Here is a 23,379-nt window from a genome sequence, read left to right as displayed (position 1 = left end):
AAAACTCAATAATTTAGACAATCTTAGAGTTAGTTATTTACTTTTGTGTATGTCTTTTTCTATTTTCTCTATTAATGCCAGAGGTATTCGAAATGTTATGAAAAGAAAAGCAGTTTTTTTGTTTTGTAAGAAAGCGAATGCTGATTTTTATTTTATACAGGAAACGCATGCATGTCAATCGGATTTGCAGTTTTGGAGGAATCAGTGGGGAGATGATATTTGGCTTTCCAATGGTACTAATCACTCAGCAGGTGTTGCTGTTTTGAAAGGAAACTTTAAAGGGAAAATTCTTCACAGTAGTATGCACCATTCTGGGAGATGGATCATTTTAACAGTTGATATTGGGGGGAAACAGTTTATACTTGTTAATGTATATGCCACCAATAATAAAATACAAAATAGACTTCTGTTTCAGGAACTAGAAGATAGTATAAAACATGTTTTAAATAGATTTTCAGAAGCTAAAATAATTTTGGGTGGAGATTTTAATACAGTGTTTGATGAGAGTATGGATAGATGGCCTCAAAGGGTTAACCATAGAGGTGAGTCTGTTCATTTGGAAAATCTATGCTTTAGCTTGGGTGTAATTGATATCTGGAGATGTTTGAACCCGGGTTTAAGTCAGTTTTCATGGAGTAATCGAGATTTTTCTAAACAGTCTAGAATTGATATGTGGCTCATTTCAAAAGAATTGGAGAATCTCACTACTGATGTCTATATGAGTCCTGCAGTTTTGACGGATCATAAAGGTATCTTTTTGTCGATTAATACATCTGGATCTTTAAAAACCAAAAAATTTAGTTACTGGAAATTTAATAAAACTCTTTTGGAAGATGACCAATTTGTAACGGATGCTAACTTAATTATAAAAAGTTGTTATAGAAAGGCATTACAGAACAATTCTTTCGGTAGTAATTGGGAATTTATGAAGTATAAAATTAGGGAGTTAGCTATTAAAAGGAGCAAAACCCTAGTTATGTTAAAAAGAAATAAAGAAGATACTCTTATTAAAGATATAATCGAATTAACTCAGATTACTGATTACAGTCAGGAAGAAAAAGAAAAATTGAATCTTTTGCAATTGCAATTAGATCAGATTTATGAAGAAAAAGCTAAAGGTGCATTTATACGATCAAGAAGAACATGGATGGAAGAAGGGGAAAAAAATACTAAATATTTTTATAATTTAGAAAAAAGAAATTTAGAATATAAATTGATTGACAAGTTAAAAATTAATGGCAGTATTACAGATAATCCTAAAGATATAGCTTTATATGTTACGGATTTTTACAAAACTTTATACTCAGCAAAACAGAACAGGACGGATATGGATGTATTTTTGCATTCCATAAGGAGAGACGCTAGATTTATAGATGAGGAATTCCGTATACAATGTGATCAACAAATTACTAAGAACGAAATAAAGATTAATATTGATAAGTTAAAAGACAATAAATCCCCTGGGAATGATGGTTTATGTAGTGAATTTTATAATTTTTTTCAAGATTTGTTAATTGATTTTTTATTTGGTGTTTTTGAAGAAGCTATACAAAAAAAAGAAATGCCACCTTCTCTGAAACAGGGTTTGATTTCACTTATTCCCAAACCTGACAAGGATAAGCTAATATTAGAAAATTGGAGACCTATAACTCTGTTGAATAATGATGCAAAATTATTAGCTTTGATATTTGCGAATAGATTAAAGAAAGGGTTGGCTCAGATTATTGATGAGACGCAATCTGGTTTTATGAAAGGCAGGCATATTTGTAATAATATCCGTTTAATTCTGGACCTGATAGATTACAGTGATCTTATAGAAGATGATAGTTATATCTTATTTGTGGACTTTTATAAAGCTTTTGATACAGTAGAGCATACATTTATTTTTAAGTGTTTAGAATTTTTTGGTTTTGGTGAATATTTTCAGAATGTTGTTAAGACTCTTTATAATGGGTGTAATAGCTCAGTCAGATTACATAATGGTACATCTCCGAGATTTGAAATTGGAAGAGGTATTAGGCAGGGATGTCCAATATCTCCTTTTCTCTTTTTATTAGTAACTCAGACTTTGACTCTTCATATTAATAATAGCATTATGGAAGGCATTAGTATCTTGGGAAGGGAAATTAAGATTTGTCAACTAGCAGACGATACCACTATTTTTCTTAAGAATAGTAAAGAGGTTTCTAAAGCAATTGAGGTTTTAAATGTGTTCTCATCAGTTTCAGGATTGTCTTTGAATATTGACAAGTGTGAACTGTTTTCTCTGAAGGAATCTAATTTGGATGCAATAGTGAATATACCTGTGAAGAAAGTGGTTCGTTATTTGGGTATAATAATCTGTAAAGACCAAGATGAAAGATGTAAATTGAATTTTATGCCTATATTAGATAAAACTAAAAAAAGATTTCAGTCTTGGTTAATGAGGGACCTATCGTTGGCAGGTCGGGTTCTACTGTCGAAAGCAGAAGGTATATCTCGCTTTGTATACGCCTCGCTTTCACTGAATGTACCTTCGCATCTTATTGATGAGTTTGATAAACTATTATACAACTTTATTTGGAAGAATAAACCTCATTATATTAGGAAACACCTTCTGAGTAAACCAAAAAACCAAGGTGGTTTGAATGTTATAGACTTTTATATGTCAAATATAACTTTTAAAATAAATTGGATTAGGAAATTTATTAATAATAAAAATAGTATTTGGAATTTTATTCCAAACATAATTTTTCAGAATGTTGGGAATCTTGACTTTTTGTTAAAATGTAACTTTGAGATAAAGAAAATCCCAGTTAAGTTATCTAATTTTCATAAGCAAGTATTATTATACTGGACTTTATTATACAAACACAACTTCTCACCACACACATATTATATTTGGAATAATAAAGACATTAAGTTTAAAAATAAAAGTTTATTTTTACATAATTGGTTTAATAACAAAATTTATTTAGTAGCTCAACTGTTGAATGAAGATGGTAGATTGCTTACTTATCCTGAATTCCTGGAGAGATTTCAGTTTCCTGTTACTCCAAAGGAATATGCAATAGTTTTTGATGCCATTCCGGAAGGTGTAGTGTGCTTATTAAAAGCCAGTCAAAGTGTTAATAGGACTGACGTTCTTTTGGGTCCTACAACTGATTTATTCTTGGATGGCGTGGAAATAAAGGATAAGAAGTGTAACAATACTCATATTAGAAATCTTTGTAAACCCCATCTTATCCCTTCTTGTTTGTCTTTTTGGAATGCAATGTTTGAAAATATAAACTGGAAGTTAGTTTGGACAATTCCTGATAGATTTTGTATTACCAATAAAGTTAAAGAGATATCGTTTAAAATCATTCATAAGTTTTATCCAGTGAAATTAGTACTTTTTAAATTTAAGCATGAGCAGGATGATCTGTGTGTTTTTTGTCGGGCGGAAAAGGAATCTTTGGTGCATTTATTTGTTAGGTGTAGGTTTGTGAAGTTGTTTTGGACGGATTTACAGAGTTTTGTTTGCAGGAAGTTAAAGGTGTTTTTTAGATTGAAGGATTTTGACATTTTATTGTACTGTTTAGTAGAAAATTTGGAAAAAGAGCATTTATTTATAGTCAATTTATTAATCATTCTTGGTAAATTTCACATCCATAAATCCAAATGGTCTAATAATACTCCCCTTTTTAGTTCTTTTGAGGTGGAGCTGAAACATTATTTAAATTCTATTAAAAATGTGAGAAATAATAAAGCACGGAAAACATATGATATATGTAAAAAATACAAGTTAATCATATAACTTACCTATTACCTCTGGCGGTTAATTGTTTACTTTTCTGTTTGTGTTTGTTTGCTTATACCTAATTTGATCCTCTGATTGTATTTGTATTTGTAAATTATTTACAAGTTTAATAAAAAATTCTTTAAAAAAAAATATTGGGCGAGATTTCACACGGATAATCAAACGAGAACGGGTTTGCCCTGGAATCCATTCCACTGCCGAATCTGAAAGTCCGAGCAACAGAACGGACGTATTGTAAGGCGACTGTGGTGTTGCTCGACCACATCAATTAGGCGAGAAGTACACTCTGCTACTACGACATACGGTCTAATGATTCCATTTCGATTATTTCTTATCTTTAGGCTATTTACACATATAATAACGAGCAAGTATAATGATTAAGTCGGTGATACATTATATGTTATATTCGGCTCAGCAGTATTGAGCAGTAAAATAACATCTATTTCTCACCAATAAATGTCAGAATAAGAAACCTTCTTTACACAATTGTGCCGATCAATTCAGTGTTTTAATAACAGGACAAAACAAAAACAAACGTGAGGTTTCTGGGCTGCTTTGAAAAAGACAATTATCATCTATATTACTTTTAAATCTCTGCACACTATGTATCTTTACCGGGTCGATTCAATGTACAATATTGTAATGACGCCTTAACCTTATTATTCATACAAAATGTGTTTGACAATAGTCATGTTTTATTCCACTCAGTTTCCCCAAAGAGGTGCTCCATAATAGTTTGACAAGATATTGTGAGATTGCAAGAGGGATCTTAAGTATTTATTAGTACAAGTAGAACTAAATTGTTTTCCTTGTAGTCTAATAAAGGTTGTAAATCCTTCCATAGTTTCTGATGGGCTACTGTTAGTTTCTTAAAAGCATCAATACCTCTCTAGGAGTAGCTCTGGTTACGACGGATTGTTATCAGACTTATCACAAACATTATATCTATTCATAAAATCTTCTTGATTCTACATTTCATCATCCACACCAGTTAATTTGTTGACCCCGCTTATACTATTTTAAACCCACTTTTCAAAGCACGGGTTTATTTTTTCTCTGTATTCTAGATGATGATATCAATGGGAGGTATGTTTATGTATAAGAGACCACGTGAGGGGAACTTCTTCATGGACGCTGGCACGTTTTGGGGGGGTTTCCAGCATCCAAATGACATTCAAGTAAAAAGTCTATACCCGCTAGTTCCTGAATGATTAAATTAGGGGAAACATACACCACCTACTTTGCTTAATTTTGTAAATAATACTCTGTCGGTATCAGTATTAGATGCTCTAAACCCTGTAGCATTTAGGCCTCCTTCTGCCTGTGTTTGACAAATAACAACCATGAATATTTTTTTTATTTTACAGTGGTAAAGAACATCAAATCACATCTCTTTTTGGATTTTTGAAAATCTTAATACCAAGATATTTAATCACATCTTTTACATGTATATTACGTATGGAGCAGACACTTTCCAACAGCCACCAGTTCACTTTTCTGATATGTAAAGAAAGACCAGATACAGAGGAAATGACTTGTAAATGCATTTAATTGCTTTGTCCACCTCTGTGTGCTTTCTCAGAGAGACAGTTGTATCCTCAGCCAATTGGGAACACCTGTAATCTCTTTATCCTGTACTTGAACACCCTGAAACTATTTGTTATAGGAGCGTAGGCAGTGGGAAGAGGAGTGGGCTCGTGTCGAATTGCCTTACCCGTTCCCAATCTGCAGGAGGTCCCACGACGGCAGGTAGCTGCTCCAGTCGCTGGAGCTCAGTTCGCTGTCGAGGGAGGACGAGGGCTCTGGCTCGGGGGAATCACGGCTCCACAGCTCCTACCTGATGCAGAGTGTTTCTGCCCTCCCGATGGCCTCTGTGTTTTAGAAGGATCCATCTCTCTTCGCTTGCTTACACCACAGGTTTCATCGACCATAGTGTGCATCCTGAAGCAGTGAGTTATCGGTCTTATTTCTACTGAGAAACAGTTCAAGCACTCACAAAACAATAACCAGGAGACGGTATATGAAAAAGTATTGTAAGACTTGCAGAGTAGATTTGAATAGACAGTGGATGTCACACTGCGTGCTTGAATATCACGAGATTCAGTTCATTCTTTCCTGCAGATTAACTTCCTGTTTGACATTGTACCGCTGTCACTTCTTCACAAACTCATAACTCGCCGTGTTCAATTTTGTGTTGAGTTACAGGAACCTCAGCATCAGATGAAATATTCTCCAGCGCCCCAGGGAGACTGGGGGACTTGCCAGATTTTCAGCTTTATTACTGGGTCCTTCGGCTCAGGGCTGTTGAGCAAGGTGCTCCCCTCTGCTGGAGAGCCACAGGGGCACTACAGAGCGGCCTCGTCTTCCCTGCTCCTGCCCGTGCCTGTGGACGGCCAGTGTGACCGCGCGCGAGACAAAGTAGTGCATTCGTGGTGTAAATACAGAACGTTCACTAGCTGACTGAGGAAAGTTACAGAGACGGGAGTATACGTTCTGAAATAATGTGAACCACTGTTACTACACACAGACAGACTACTCAAAAATCATGTGGCTTTTTAAGGTCATTTTGTCTGCCTAAAGTATGTTAGATTTGTCACAGCAAAGAGTTTGAATACTTACAGAATGCAGCAGCTAGAATTGTTACTTGGAGCAACAGGTATGACCACATAACCCCCATACTTATCTCTCTTCAGTGGCTTCCTATCATGTACGGGGCGGACTTCAAAATCCTTCTACTTACTTACAAGGCTCTCAGAGGTCAGGCACCCGTCCTGCCTCGCAGGGATGCTGCAGAGGAGAAATGCTGTACACAGCATGGTTTCAGAGGCCTGTCCGTCATGGGCTGGGCACCATGTGAGTTGAATGCTGCATCAGTGCCATGGATCCAAGAGGGGCATCGTGGATACAGCTATCGTTTAGGAGGATTCTGCTGGTCTGCAGAGACCTGCATGGGGTACTGACATACAGACGACGTGATGGATGGATGGATTGATTAATACCCGCATTCATTTATTTCTTTTTTTTTAATGATATAATGTTAGCATGCCCAAAGGGGTTGGGCAGCCAGTTGACCTTGGACCCCTAGAGGATTTTATTCTCTTTACTGAGGAGCCTTTGGTTCCTTTCCTCCATTGTCTTCAGTTCTGTATTCACAAAATGTATATTTACTTGCACTGTTAAGCACCTTGGGGCAACCTTGTTGTGAAAGGCGCTATATGAAAATAAATTGAATTGAATGGAATGACAGAGTCACGGCTTTTCCAGTTTCCTCTCCTATTTTCTTTATCTGCACTCTAAAACACAGTGAAACCTTGAACCTTTCAACTGGACCACTGCCGTTCTACATCACAATGACTTTAACTAGGACGGAGACTTGAATGGGATGAAAAAGGAAAAGGCATTATTTGCAGGAAGAAATTAAACTGTTCCACCTGATCACTTGCTAAACAAAGTGATTCACTGGAGTGGAGGCGGTGAAAGCTTTGTGAATCAACTTACAAAAGGATACATGTAAGAAACGTAGCTCCCATATTTAACCCTTGAAAAATCTCTGAGTGTTATGTGCAGGTGAAAGTATTGTTCAATTATTCTAATAAAGCTCACTCAACTAAGACCCATGTTGAAAAAGTACCAGAGTATTCTCATCTAAGAGGAAATTCTAACAAGTAGGATGTTAAAATGAAAAGCATTAAAAACTGAATGATCTTCAGTAGCTAAGTGATTATTGAGCTCTGGGTCACAGTGCTCCTGAAAAAAAAATCAAATTTCAGCAGAGACACCCACGGACAGCAGGTGAGCACCAAGCTGTGCCAGTGTCTAAGTGTATGAATCACAGTTTCAAGGAGCTTTTTTCAGTTTCGTTCCACTGATCGGCCAACACGGGGGGCACTACAGTCTTACTCGCCCTATTGCATTAAGAAACTGTACAACATTCTCCAATAACCTCACCTAACGAAAAGCAATTTGCGTAGCAGGGAAAGACTGGACTCCCACTGGGGATTTTTGTTTTTCATCCCGATGGGGATGTGCACTATATAGAACGTTGCTGGACCCATGTGCAATTGGTGTCATTTCTAACCTAGAGGTCAAAGCTGTGAAACTTTCTAAGAGATGGAAGATCTCTTGCGAGACACCGATTCACAGAAGGGGCTAATGAGATCTTTGCTTGAAGTCTCATTATGCTGCACTATTTCATTTGTCAGTGGGCACGACTCACAGGCATCTAAAATCATTTCAGTGAGGGACTAAACAGGCCTCTCGCAAAGACTCGGGAACGGACACAGACCTTATCATCTCTGCTCCACGGGAAGCGTACAGAGATCACATTAGATGTGTTGCTCAAGCTCTTTATTGTCACGTACAGTAAACCCAGCAGTGTGGTCAGTGCGGGATGTGTTCTGTCCCGACGGCAGGGTCAGCAGCCAGAGGAGACCTGAAACACAAGACGGAGAGGTAAGACATTGATTCCGACAGAGAGAGCTTTCACACCGGATTACTGACAAGAGGAGCAATAAGAGAAGAGTTGTAAAGACACGCCGAAGAGAATATTCTCATCTAAGAGGAAATACTAACAAGTAGGAAGTTAAAATGAAAAGCATTAAAAACTGAATGATCTTCAGTAGCGAAACGATTACTGAGCTCTGGGTCACGGTGCTCTTGAAAAAAAATCAAATTTGAGCAGAGACGCTCACGGACAGCAGGTGAGTGAATGAGTTGTTTATTTTGTTTCCTGTGAATTATGTAGAATTCACAACGTTTTCCATTTGTACAGGAAAACCATTGCGAGCAGATTCACTTCTTCTGCACTAGAATGAATGATTTCCATCTTCACTCTAGGGTACTGTGCTTTGTAGCACTGTATTGTATTCAGCATATATGTCTGTTATGTATACATTTTCTTTCTCACTTTGTCTCTCTGTCCATTTGTATCAGTTTTTTGGAGAGCACCATCACACCAGCATCACAACATTTATTCTACTGCCTTATTAAGCAAATGTCTCTACTAAATTATTTTCATATAGAAAACATATTTTTGGACATGATATACACAAATGGCTAATTATACCTTCTGATAATATTTCCATCTTAGAAATGAAGCATTTCTCTCCCGCAGTTTGAGGTTGTTAAATAGAAAACTGGATCACCCCAGGGCTGAATCTTCTCCCTCTCTTACACACTTTGTTCACGAACGATTACAAGAGCAAACACATAGACTGACTTCTCACAAAGTGTGTCGATGACACAGTCCCGGTCAGCTTACTAAAGGACCCAGAAAATCACCACGGGCCATTCTGAACAGTTTCTCGGAATGGTCTGTTGACTTCTCTTTGATGTTTCATGTTACAAGAGCAAAACAATACTCACTGATTTGAGGATAATTGCGCCATCCCTCCAGCCTACTGAAATGAACCGTCAGACTGCAGAAGCTGTCAGTGACTACAGGTCCTTGGGACTGGTCAGAGAAACCCGAGATGAGACAAACGTTGTGAGACCATTTATAAGCTTGTGACCTCAAATTAAACAGAAGTCAGACATTTTCAAAGGGGGCAACACCGCGGCACAGTGCTTAGCATCGCTGCCTCATAGCACCGGGGCCCTGGGTTTGATTCCAGGGGTCCTGTCTGTGTGGAGTCTGCATGTTTGTTCGCGCTGCAGGGGACACCTCACCCCCACAGACACAAGCTCACACCACAGCCCATTTTCCCACAACACAATCAACCCGCCAGTATCAGTTTGTGTTCAGTGCTGGGGAGGTGCCTTGTCCTTGCAGAACAAAAACAAGGTGATCAGGACTGACGGCAAGATTCAGGTATTCAAGTACCCAGTAAATCCAGGGCTCAAATGGGGGAACTGTTTCACGAGCTACACAATATCCTCACACACGATGACAGAGCCTTGGAAAGCCGTGTGGAGAGTGAGGTGCTCGTACCCAGCCGGAGTTAAAAGACCACGCATTGAGCAGAGCAACTGAGCAAAAGCACACTATCGATCTATCCAACCCAGAAAAGCACACATCTCTGTGATACAGGCTGCAGTCCAGAGAAACCTGTAAGTTTACAAAGAATGGAGGCAATTTCACACCTCTGGTTGTGCCAGAGGGTCCTCAGTGGAAGAGATACCGGGGTCCCCAGCACTGCTGTCACTTCTTCTGTACTCCTCCTATGCTAACAACTGTGTATCTACTGCTGACTCTGTGAAATGAATCAAGTCTGCAGATGATCCTACCGGAATAAAAAAAAAATCTGTAGAGGAAGGAGGTCATTGCTATAGTCAGCACCCCAGAAATCCGGACCCACGAGAACATAAGCAGAGCATGCAAACTCCACACACACAGCACCCAAGGAACTCGGACGCACGAGAACATAAGCAGAGCATGCAAACTCCACACACACAGCACCCAAGGAACTCGGACGCACGAGAACATAAGCAGAGCATGCAAACTCCACACACAAAGCACCCAAGGAAACAGGACCCACAAGAACATAAGCAGAGCATGCAAACTCCACACACTCACAGCACCCCCAGGAAACCAGACCCACGAGAACAGGGGCAGAGCATGCAAACTCCACACAGACAGCACCCCAGGAATTAAATCCAGGGTCTCAGTGCTGGAACCCATCTCGTCTCTAACCTTTTCACCTCCACATCCAGGAGACATGCAGGTCTCGACCGGAGACCGGAGACTCCTCACTCCTGCAGTAACACACCCAGCAGGACTCGCTCATGGTCCAGTGAGCCCAGCGCTGATGTGTCCCTGATAGTCCTGTCCCACAGCCTGCTTGTCACCGTTTCTTCCTTTTCTTCCGCATAATGTCCACAAAATACTCCAGCTGGCGCTTTCTAGACTAACGTTTCTGCTTTGCTCGCTGATTAGATTAAAAAAGCCGTCTGTTTATCTGCTGGAGGTCAGATCGCAACAACTTCTGCAGCACCGTTTCCCCGGCAACCACGTTTTATTTAACAAAGTAAAATAAACACAGGAGAAAAGTTTGCAAACATGCAGGCAGGATGAGCGCTGCAGACACAGGCTGCTGCCCGGGTCCGTCTTGTGAAATAAACAGAACAGAAAACAGAAAGAAAAATACACACTAGAGTACACATAACACAATCAGGGGGACACAATACTCCTGCTCTTTACACAAACAGGTCGGCGCAGCTGTCATGATGTCTCATTTACAAAGAGTCTGAAGATTTGCTCGTCTCTTCCCAGAGCAGCTTCACTCCGGAGAGCAAGAAACAGCTCCTGCCGAGTCCGTCTTGTAAGAGAGACACAGAAATCCGCGACACGATTAATACGCTGAAATTGTATAATTCATTCTGATGCTCAATCAAATCTGCGGAACGCGTGGGCAGCGCACGTGTTCTGTAGTGCGCTATAGAGCACTAGAGAGACTACATCTCCCACAAGCCCTGTGGGCGACTTCCTTTTGACGTCATCGATTCGCGTCTTTTTTCTTTTTAATTAGAACAACAATACATGCCATAAAAACCAGAATACATATAACATAGAGTATAGTCAGGGGTAGATACGATAATACATGTACATGTAATGCAAAAAGATTAAACAAGTAATCTTGTTTAATAGTAAACAAAAGCAGATAAGGTCCGTACATGTTTCAAATTGTCTGTACAAACGCATTTACATCCGTTTTAAAGTGTTTAAACATGGGTCTCCTCCCACAGCATTTCGTTAGTTATTATATCGTGGAAGTATCATATTTTTTTAAATACAAACGACATTTTCATATTACTTTCAATGGATTTAAATGTTGCATGATGTTACTTCTTTAAAAGTAATGTCAATATTAGTTTCCTTCTTTACATTAGCTTTCAGAGTTGCTGTCACAAAAGTCACAGTTACCATCTGTTTTGATTTTCAATCTCTGCACAACGACGATCTGTAAGGAGGCGCTTCAAGATTCGCCGCCATAGACTCGTGTATCTCTGTCGAAAGTGCAGTTCTTTTTGAACTCTTGTAGCAATTAAAATAGATACGATACAAAACAAGAGTATATATAGCAAATCAATAATGTCATCAGGGGTACATAGATAGTATAAAATATTTACACTCCTGAAAAAAAAATTTCAATATCTGCACAACAAGTCTTCGACAGCGCTTTGAGACTCACCGCCATAGACTCGTGTATCTCTGTCGCCACCCAGTGGCCATTTCTCGGAAGTGTCACCGCCCGCCGTAATTCAGTACAGTCCCGGAATAGAAATTCTGATTGGACGAGAGCCGTATCCATCCCGCCTCCTGCCGAAACTCGGCACTGATTGGTTATGAGCCGAGTCACTCAAGGTGGGGGCGGTATTTCCGTGTAAGAACACGGAAGTCCGCGGTGATTGGCTAGGAGCGGTGTCACTCACCCAAACTAAAAGGAAGTCCCGCCTTTTTCCAGCCAACGGCGGTGATTGGACACGCCGTGCGTCACTCTTATGACGTCACTTAACCACGACGGATCCGGATCTGATGCGTGATTAGCGCGACAGCCGGTCCGTCGCTGAGATCGGTGTGGAGCCGCGGCCCAGGATGCTATGGTTCCGCTCTCTGCTCGTCAAGCACTGCGGACTCCCGGAAAACCGTATTGCAGGGCAGAGAGTTATTGAACTCCAGACGTCGCCGGAGCGTTACTTTACTGGCGAGTCGCCTCGCGTCGTTGATTAATTCGACCTTATTGTGTTTTCTCTTCTTTAACATTTATATTGCAATAGTCAAAATGCTATTTAATGCACACAAGAGTACATTACAGATCACCGGGGTACATTATACAGGCAAATACAGACTAGGTAAGCACAGCTTTCATGTTGGGACATTTAGAAATAGTTTGGAGACGTGCCCTCATGTGTTTCAGATGTGACTTCTTTCCATTTGGAAGCGCCTTACTTCTACCAAGAAAAGAAAAGGCTTCGATAACGAGATCGTAATGAAGAAATAGTAACGATCATTTCAGTGCATTCTGACATTTATTGGTGCGAAATAGATGTTATTTTACTGCTGTTATATTGGGCGAGATTGGAGAGAGCGTTCAAGATGGCGTTCGGGTGGGAGGTAAAGTTTAGAGGTTGAGGAGTTTCTTGAGTTTTTCATGACCTGAATATTATTTGTTTGCTTTTTAACTACAGAAAAATAAGAACTTAAAACTAGTTGCTTAAACCTCGGTTATATTTGAAAAATAAAAAGTTATTTTTGACTTTGAAGAATTGCGATATGAGTAGTACTGGGAAAAGAAAAGAGAGTGCTGGATCTTCGAAGGAGAAGACTAAGATACCTCAGTCATATATATATGGTACTACAAGAAAATCGATGGCAACGAAAGAGAAGAGTGAAGCAGCGGCAGGGGACGTGGAAAGAGTGCTGGAGATGCACTCGTACGCGAGTGCTCGCAGCCCGAGTGAGACTCATCTGCAGGAGGAAGAGCCGGAGTCCCTGCCCAGCACACCTGTGAAAACCCCGGCGGCCAAGAGAGGAAGGGGCGAGCTGACGCTGGAGGAGCTCCAGACCAACATCTTCAACATGATGGCACAGAGCTTGGGTGAGCTGAAGGAAATGATTCGAGCTAATACAGTCGCAATCGAAGGTCTTAAAAAGTCCGTAGACTTTGTGTTTAAAGAGGTTGAAGACTTAAAGAAAGAAGTAAAAGACCTTAAACGAGTGAATACCGAACAGGAAAAACATATTAAAGAACTTGAAATGAAAGTGAACGATGCAGAAAGATACCGTCGACGATGGAATCTAAAATTACTTGGAGTTAAGGAGGAGCGCGATGAGGATATTGTTGCAACAGTGAAGGATATCTGTAGAAAGACCCTGCCGGAACAGGAGGACGTGATATCGGCCATTGACATTGTTCACAGGCTCGGGAGAGCGAACATGTCTGGGCAAGTGCGCCCCAGAACGATTATAATACAGTTCACCAAGAGGACGGCGAGGGACATGCTGTGGAGAGGGGCGAGGAGGAATGAGTATTTGAATGAGAACAAACTGAGGTTTGCAGAGGACCTGTCTGCCGCGGACAGGAGCACCAGGAACCAGCTGTGGCCCCAAGTTGAAGCTGCCAGAAGAGAGGGGAGAAGAGCCTACTTTGTGGGAGCGAGGGCCTTTGTGGACGGGAAGGAGATTCGCTCCCAGTGACTGCTCAGTTAATGATTATGTTTGGTTTATTTGTTATAGCAGTATATACTAGTGTTTGTTTAGTGTTATCTTGGAATGTTGTAGTTATGTATTAAAGACTGTTATAGTTCTGGTTCTTGAAAAACTCAATAATTTAGACAATCTTAGAGTTAGTTATTTACTTTTGTGTATGTCTTTTTCTATTTTCTCTATTAATGCCAGAGGTATTCGAAATGTTATGAAAAGAAAAGCAGTTTTTTTGTTTTGTAAGAAAGCGAATGCTGATTTTTATTTTATACAGGAAACGCATGCATGTCAATCGGATTTGCAGTTTTGGAGGAATCAGTGGGGAGATGATATTTGGCTTTCCAATGGTACTAATCACTCAGCAGGTGTTGCTGTTTTGAAAGGAAACTTTAAAGGGAAAATTCTTCACAGTAGTATGCACCATTCTGGGAGATGGATCATTTTAACAGTTGATATTGGGGGGAAACAGTTTATACTTGTTAATGTATATGCCACCAATAATAAAATACAAAATAGACTTCTGTTTCAGGAACTAGAAGATAGTATAAAACATGTTTTAAATAGATTTTCAGAAGCTAAAATAATTTTGGGTGGAGATTTTAATACAGTGTTTGATGAGAGTATGGATAGATGGCCTCAAAGGGTTAACCATAGAGGTGAGTCTGTTCATTTGGAAAATCTATGCTTTAGCTTGGGTGTAATTGATATCTGGAGATGTTTGAACCCGGGTTTAAGTCAGTTTTCATGGAGTAATCGAGATTTTTCTAAACAGTCTAGAATTGATATGTGGCTCATTTCAAAAGAATTGGAGAATCTCACTACTGATGTCTATATGAGTCCTGCAGTTTTGACGGATCATAAAGGTATCTTTTTGTCGATTAATACATCTGGATCTTTAAAAACCAAAAAATTTAGTTACTGGAAATTTAATAAAACTCTTTTGGAAGATGACCAATTTGTAACGGATGCTAACTTAATTATAAAAAGTTGTTATAGAAAGGCATTACAGAACAATTCTTTCGGTAGTAATTGGGAATTTATGAAGTATAAAATTAGGGAGTTAGCTATTAAAAGGAGCAAAACCCTAGTTATGTTAAAAAGAAATAAAGAAGATACTCTTATTAAAGATATAATCGAATTAACTCAGATTACTGATTACAGTCAGGAAGAAAAAGAAAAATTGAATCTTTTGCAATTGCAATTAGATCAGATTTATGAAGAAAAAGCTAAAGGTGCATTTATACGATCAAGAAGAACATGGATGGAAGAAGGGGAAAAAAATACTAAATATTTTTATAATTTAGAAAAAAGAAATTTAGAATATAAATTGATTGACAAGTTAAAAATTAATGGCAGTATTACAGATAATCCTAAAGATATAGCTTTATATGTTACGGATTTTTACAAAACTTTATACTCAGCAAAACAGAACAGGACGGATATGGATGTATTTTTGCATTCCATAAGGAGAGACGCTAGATTTATAGATGAGGAATTCCGTATACAATGTGATCAACAAATTACTAAGAACGAAATAAAGATTAATATTGATAAGTTAAAAGACAATAAATCCCCTGGGAATGATGGTTTATGTAGTGAATTTTATAATTTTTTTCAAGATTTGTTAATTGATTTTTTATTTGGTGTTTTTGAAGAAGCTATACAAAAAAAAGAAATGCCACCTTCTCTGAAACAGGGTTTGATTTCACTTATTCCCAAACCTGACAAGGATAAGCTAATATTAGAAAATTGGAGACCTATAACTCTGTTGAATAATGATGCAAAATTATTAGCTTTGATATTTGCGAATAGATTAAAGAAAGGGTTGGCTCAGATTATTGATGAGACGCAATCTGGTTTTATGAAAGGCAGGCATATTTGTAATAATATCCGTTTAATTCTGGACCTGATAGATTACAGTGATCTTATAGAAGATGATAGTTATATCTTATTTGTGGACTTTTATAAAGCTTTTGATACAGTAGAGCATACATTTATTTTTAAGTGTTTAGAATTTTTTGGTTTTGGTGAATATTTTCAGAATGTTGTTAAGACTCTTTATAATGGGTGTAATAGCTCAGTCAGATTACATAATGGTACATCTCCGAGATTTGAAATTGGAAGAGGTATTAGGCAGGGATGTCCAATATCTCCTTTTCTCTTTTTATTAGTAACTCAGACTTTGACTCTTCATATTAATAATAGCATTATGGAAGGCATTAGTATCTTGGGAAGGGAAATTAAGATTTGTCAACTAGCAGACGATACCACTATTTTTCTTAAGAATAGTAAAGAGGTTTCTAAAGCAATTGAGGTTTTAAATGTGTTCTCATCAGTTTCAGGATTGTCTTTGAATATTGACAAGTGTGAACTGTTTTCTCTGAAGGAATCTAATTTGGATGCAATAGTGAATATACCTGTGAAGAAAGTGGTTCGTTATTTGGGTATAATAATCTGTAAAGACCAAGATGAAAGATGTAAATTGAATTTTATGCCTATATTAGATAAAACTAAAAAAAGATTTCAGTCTTGGTTAATGAGGGACCTATCGTTGGCAGGTCGGGTTCTACTGTCGAAAGCAGAAGGTATATCTCGCTTTGTATACGCCTCGCTTTCACTGAATGTACCTTCGCATCTTATTGATGAGTTTGATAAACTATTATACAACTTTATTTGGAAGAATAAACCTCATTATATTAGGAAACACCTTCTGAGTAAACCAAAAAACCAAGGTGGTTTGAATGTTATAGACTTTTATATGTCAAATATAACTTTTAAAATAAATTGGATTAGGAAATTTATTAATAATAAAAATAGTATTTGGAATTTTATTCCAAACATAATTTTTCAGAATGTTGGGAATCTTGACTTTTTGTTAAAATGTAACTTTGAGATAAAGAAAATCCCAGTTAAGTTATCTAATTTTCATAAGCAAGTATTATTATACTGGACTTTATTATACAAACACAACTTCTCACCACACACATATTATATTTGGAATAATAAAGACATTAAGTTTAAAAATAAAAGTTTATTTTTACATAATTGGTTTAATAACAAAATTTATTTAGTAGCTCAACTGTTGAATGAAGATGGTAGATTGCTTACTTATCCTGAATTCCTGGAGAGATTTCAGTTTCCTGTTACTCCAAAGGAATATGCAATAGTTTTTGATGCCATTCCGGAAGGTGTAGTGTGCTTATTAAAAGCCAGTCAAAGTGTTAATAGGACTGACGTTCTTTTGGGTCCTACAACTGATTTATTCTTGGATGGCGTGGAAATAAAGGATAAGAAGTGTAACAATACTCATATTAGAAATCTTTGTAAACCCCATCTTATCCCTTCTTGTTTGTCTTTTTGGAATGCAATGTTTGAAAATATAAACTGGAAGTTAGTTTGGACAATTCCTGATAGATTTTGTATTACCAATAAAGTTAAAGAGATATCGTTTAAAATCATTCATAAGTTTTATCCAGTGAAATTAGTACTTTTTAAATTTAAGCATGAGCAGGATGATCTGTGTGTTTTTTGTCGGGCGGAAAAGGAATCTTTGGTGCATTTATTTGTTAGGTGTAGGTTTGTGAAGTTGTTTTGGACGGATTTACAGAGTTTTGTTTGCAGGAAGTTAAAGGTGTTTTTTAGATTGAAGGATTTTGACATTTTATTGTACTGTTTAGTAGAAAATTTGGAAAAAGAGCATTTATTTATAGTCAATTTATTAATCATTCTTGGTAAATTTCACATCCATAAATCCAAATGGTCTAATAATACTCCCCTTTTTAGTTCTTTTGAGGTGGAGCTGAAACATTATTTAAATTCTATTAAAAATGTGAGAAATAATAAAGCACGGAAAACATATGATATATGTAAAAAATACAAGTTAATCATATAACTTACCTATTACCTCTGGCGGTTAATTGTTTACTTTTCTGTTTGTGTTTGTTTGCTTATACCTAATTTGATCCTCTGATTGTATTTGTATTTGTAAATTATTTACAAGTTTAATAAAAAATTCTTTAAAAAAAAATATTGGGCGAGATTTCACACGGATAATCAAACGAGAACGGGTTTGCCCTGGAATCCATTCCACTGCCGAATCTGAAAGTCCGAGCAACAGAACGGACGTATTGTAAGGCGACTGTGGTGTTGCTCGACCACATCAATTAGGCGAGAAGTACACTCTGCTACTACGACATACGGTCTAATGATTCCATTTCGATTATTTCTTATCTTTAGGCTATTTACACATATAATAACGAGCAAGTATAATGATTAAGTCGGTGATACATTATATGTTATATTCGGCTCAGCAGTATTGAGCAGTAAAATAACATCTATTTCTCACCAATAAATGTCAGAATAAGAAACCTTCTTTACACAATTGTGCCGATCAATTCAGTGTTTTAATAACAGGACAAAACAAAAACAAACGTGAGGTTTCTGGGCTGCTTTGAAAAAGACAATTATCATCTATATTACTTTTAAATCTCTGCACACTATGTATCTTTACCGGGTCGATTCAATGTACAATATTGTAATGACGCCTTAACCTTATTATTCATACAAAATGTGTTTGACAATAGTCATGTTTTATTCCACTCAGTTTCCCCAAAGAGGTGCTCCATAATAGTTTGACAAGATATTGTGAGATTGCAAGAGGGATCTTAAGTATTTATTAGTACAAGTAGAACTAAATTGTTTTCCTTGTAGTCTAATAAAGGTTGTAAATCCTTCCATAGTTTCTGATGGGCTACTGTTAGTTTCTTAAAAGCATCAATACCTCTCTAGGAGTAGCTCTGGTTACGACGGATTGTTATCAGACTTATCACAAACATTATATCTATTCATAAAATCTTCTTGATTCTACATTTCATCATCCACACCAGTTAATTTGTTGACCCCGCTTATACTATTTTAAACCCACTTTTCAAAGCACGGGTTTATTTTTTCTCTGTATTCTAGATGATGATATCAATGGGAGGTATGTTTATGTATAAGAGACCACGTGAGGGGAACTTCTTCATGGACGCTGGCACGTTTTGGGGGGGTTTCCAGCATCCAAATGACATTCAAGTAAAAAGTCTATACCCGCTAGTTCCTGAATGATTAAATTAGGGGAAACATACACCACCTACTTTGCTTAATTTTGTAAATAATACTCTGTCGGTATCAGTATTAGATGCTCTAAACCCTGTAGCATTTAGGCCTCCTTCTGCCTGTGTTTGACAAATAACAACCATGAATATTTTTTTTATTTTACAGTGGTAAAGAACATCAAATCACATCTCTTTTTGGATTTTTGAAAATCTTAATACCAAGATATTTAATCACATCTTTTACATGTATATTACGTATGGAGCAGACACTTTCCAACAGCCACCAGTTCACTTTTCTGATATGTAAAGAAAGACCAGATACAGAGGAAATGACTTGTAAATGCATTTAATTGCTTTGTCCACCTCTGTGTGCTTTCTCAGAGAGACAGTTGTATCCTCAGCCAATTGGGAACACCTGTAATCTCTTTATCCTGTACTTGAACACCCTGAAACTATTTGTTATAGGAGCGTAGGCAGTGGGAAGAGGAGTGGGCTCGTGTCGAATTGCCTTACCCGTTCCCAATCTGCAGGAGGTCCCACGACGGCAGGTAGCTGCTCCAGTCGCTGGAGCTCAGTTCGCTGTCGAGGGAGGACGAGGGCTCTGGCTCGGGGGAATCACGGCTCCACAGCTCCTACCTGATGCAGAGTGTTTCTGCCCTCCCGATGGCCTCTGTGTTTTAGAAGGATCCATCTCTCTTCGCTTGCTTACACCACAGGTTTCATCGACCATAGTGTGCATCCTGAAGCAGTGAGTTATCGGTCTTATTTCTACTGAGAAACAGTTCAAGCACTCACAAAACAATAACCAGGAGACGGTATATGAAAAAGTATTGTAAGACTTGCAGAGTAGATTTGAATAGACAGTGGATGTCACACTGCGTGCTTGAATATCACGAGATTCAGTTCATTCTTTCCTGCAGATTAACTTCCTGTTTGACATTGTACCGCTGTCACTTCTTCACAAACTCATAACTCGCCGTGTTCAATTTTGTGTTGAGTTACAGGAACCTCAGCATCAGATGAAATATTCTCCAGCGCCCCAGGGAGACTGGGGGACTTGCCAGATTTTCAGCTTTATTACTGGGTCCTTCGGCTCAGGGCTGTTGAGCAAGGTGCTCCCCTCTGCTGGAGAGCCACAGGGGCACTACAGAGCGGCCTCGTCTTCCCTGCTCCTGCCCGTGCCTGTGGACGGCCAGTGTGACCGCGCGCGAGACAAAGTAGTGCATTCGTGGTGTAAATACAGAACGTTCACTAGCTGACTGAGGAAAGTTACAGAGACGGGAGTATACGTTCTGAAATAATGTGAACCACTGTTACTACACACAGACAGACTACTCAAAAATCATGTGGCTTTTTAAGGTCATTTTGTCTGCCTAAAGTATGTTAGATTTGTCACAGCAAAGAGTTTGAATACTTACAGAATGCAGCAGCTAGAATTGTTACTTGGAGCAACAGGTATGACCACATAACCCCCATACTTATCTCTCTTCAGTGGCTTCCTATCATGTACGGGGCGGACTTCAAAATCCTTCTACTTACTTACAAGGCTCTCAGAGGTCAGGCACCCGTCCTGCCTCGCAGGGATGCTGCAGAGGAGAAATGCTGTACACAGCATGGTTTCAGAGGCCTGTCCGTCATGGGCTGGGCACCATGTGAGTTGAATGCTGCATCAGTGCCATGGATCCAAGAGGGGCATCGTGGATACAGCTATCGTTTAGGAGGATTCTGCTGGTCTGCAGAGACCTGCATGGGGTACTGACATACAGACGACGTGATGGATGGATGGATTGATTAATACCCGCATTCATTTATTTCTTTTTTTTTAATGATATAATGTTAGCATGCCCAAAGGGGTTGGGCAGCCAGTTGACCTTGGACCCCTAGAGGATTTTATTCTCTTTACTGAGGAGCCTTTGGTTCCTTTCCTCCATTGTCTTCAGTTCTGTATTCACAAAATGTATATTTACTTGCACTGTTAAGCACCTTGGGGCAACCTTGTTGTGAAAGGCGCTATATGAAAATAAATTGAATTGAATGGAATGACAGAGTCACGGCTTTTCCAGTTTCCTCTCCTATTTTCTTTATCTGCACTCTAAAACACAGTGAAACCTTGAACCTTTCAACTGGACCACTGCCGTTCTACATCACAATGACTTTAACTAGGACGGAGACTTGAATGGGATGAAAAAGGAAAAGGCATTATTTGCAGGAAGAAATTAAACTGTTCCACCTGATCACTTGCTAAACAAAGTGATTCACTGGAGTGGAGGCGGTGAAAGCTTTGTGAATCAACTTACAAAAGGATACATGTAAGAAACGTAGCTCCCATATTTAACCCTTGAAAAATCTCTGAGTGTTATGTGCAGGTGAAAGTATTGTTCAATTATTCTAATAAAGCTCACTCAACTAAGACCCATGTTGAAAAAGTACCAGAGTATTCTCATCTAAGAGGAAATTCTAACAAGTAGGATGTTAAAATGAAAAGCATTAAAAACTGAATGATCTTCAGTAGCTAAGTGATTATTGAGCTCTGGGTCACAGTGCTCCTGAAAAAAAAATCAAATTTCAGCAGAGACACCCACGGACAGCAGGTGAGCACCAAGCTGTGCCAGTGTCTAAGTGTATGAATCACAGTTTCAAGGAGCTTTTTTCAGTTTCGTTCCACTGATCGGCCAACACGGGGGGCACTACAGTCTTACTCGCCCTATTGCATTAAGAAACTGTACAACATTCTCCAATAACCTCACCTAACGAAAAGCAATTTGCGTAGCAGGGAAAGACTGGACTCCCACTGGGGATTTTTGTTTTTCATCCCGATGGGGATGTGCACTATATAGAACGTTGCTGGACCCATGTGCAATTGGTGTCATTTCTAACCTAGAGGTCAAAGCTGTGAAACTTTCTAAGAGATGGAAGATCTCTTGCGAGACACCGATTCACAGAAGGGGCTAATGAGATCTTTGCTTGAAGTCTCATTATGCTGCACTATTTCATTTGTCAGTGGGCACGACTCACAGGCATCTAAAATCATTTCAGTGAGGGACTAAACAGGCCTCTCGCAAAGACTCGGGAACGGACACAGACCTTATCATCTCTGCTCCACGGGAAGCGTACAGAGATCACATTAGATGTGTTGCTCAAGCTCTTTATTGTCACGTACAGTAAACCCAGCAGTGTGGTCAGTGCGGGATGTGTTCTGTCCCGACGGCAGGGTCAGCAGCCAGAGGAGACCTGAAACACAAGACGGAGAGGTAAGACATTGATTCCGACAGAGAGAGCTTTCACACCGGATTACTGACAAGAGGAGCAATAAGAGAAGAGTTGTAAAGACACGCCGAAGAGAATATTCTCATCTAAGAGGAAATACTAACAAGTAGGAAGTTAAAATGAAAAGCATTAAAAACTGAATGATCTTCAGTAGCGAAACGATTACTGAGCTCTGGGTCACGGTGCTCTTGAAAAAAAATCAAATTTGAGCAGAGACGCTCACGGACAGCAGGTGAGTGAATGAGTTGTTTATTTTGTTTCCTGTGAATTATGTAGAATTCACAACGTTTTCCATTTGTACAGGAAAACCATTGCGAGCAGATTCACTTCTTCTGCACTAGAATGAATGATTTCCATCTTCACTCTAGGGTACTGTGCTTTGTAGCACTGTATTGTATTCAGCATATATGTCTGTTATGTATACATTTTCTTTCTCACTTTGTCTCTCTGTCCATTTGTATCAGTTTTTTGGAGAGCACCATCACACCAGCATCACAACATTTATTCTACTGCCTTATTAAGCAAATGTCTCTACTAAATTATTTTCATATAGAAAACATATTTTTGGACATGATATACACAAATGGCTAATTATACCTTCTGATAATATTTCCATCTTAGAAATGAAGCATTTCTCTCCCGCAGTTTGAGGTTGTTAAATAGAAAACTGGATCACCCCAGGGCTGAATCTTCTCCCTCTCTTACACACTTTGTTCACGAACGATTACAAGAGCAAACACATAGACTGACTTCTCACAAAGTGTGTCGATGACACAGTCCCGGTCAGCTTACTAAAGGACCCAGAAAATCACCACGGGCCATTCTGAACAGTTTCTCGGAATGGTCTGTTGACTTCTCTTTGATGTTTCATGTTACAAGAGCAAAACAATACTCACTGATTTGAGGATAATTGCGCCATCCCTCCAGCCTACTGAAATGAACCGTCAGACTGCAGAAGCTGTCAGTGACTACAGGTCCTTGGGACTGGTCAGAGAAACCCGAGATGAGACAAACGTTGTGAGACCATTTATAAGCTTGTGACCTCAAATTAAACAGAAGTCAGACATTTTCAAAGGGGGCAACACCGCGGCACA

At 38.7% G+C, this 23,379-nt stretch overlaps 2 long non-coding RNA genes across 3 annotated transcripts in view; both read right to left on the bottom strand.

The window, feature by feature from the left end:
• LOC148645382 (uncharacterized) overlaps positions 1–9,248 on the bottom strand; it is a 106,721-nt gene extending 97,473 nt beyond the window's left edge. For both annotated transcript variants that reach the window (XR_015928594.1, XR_015928593.1), the window contains exons 1-2: positions 9,146–9,248; positions 5,496–8,213 (exon numbers count right to left, since the gene is read on the bottom strand). This is a non-coding gene — a long non-coding RNA (uncharacterized LOC148645382). The remainder of the gene's footprint in view (positions 1–5,495; positions 8,214–9,145) is intronic.
• A 560-nt stretch (positions 9,249–9,808) lies between these two features.
• Positions 9,809–23,284, bottom strand: LOC148645381 (uncharacterized). The gene is made up of 4 exons (XR_015928305.1): positions 23,182–23,284; positions 19,532–22,249; positions 10,421–12,670; positions 9,809–9,827 (listed from the first exon to the last, which is right to left on the bottom strand). It is a non-coding gene; the product is annotated as an uncharacterized LOC148645381 (long non-coding RNA).
• Between the last annotated feature and the right edge of the window lie 95 nt (positions 23,285–23,379).

This window comes from Lepisosteus platostomus, chromosome 19, assembly GCF_059453375.1.
Source record: "Lepisosteus platostomus isolate fLepPlt1 chromosome 19, fLepPlt1.hap1, whole genome shotgun sequence".
NCBI classification, from domain to species: Eukaryota; Metazoa; Chordata; class Actinopteri; order Semionotiformes; family Lepisosteidae; genus Lepisosteus; species Lepisosteus platostomus.
This window is presented reverse-complemented; position numbering and strand designations above follow the sequence as displayed.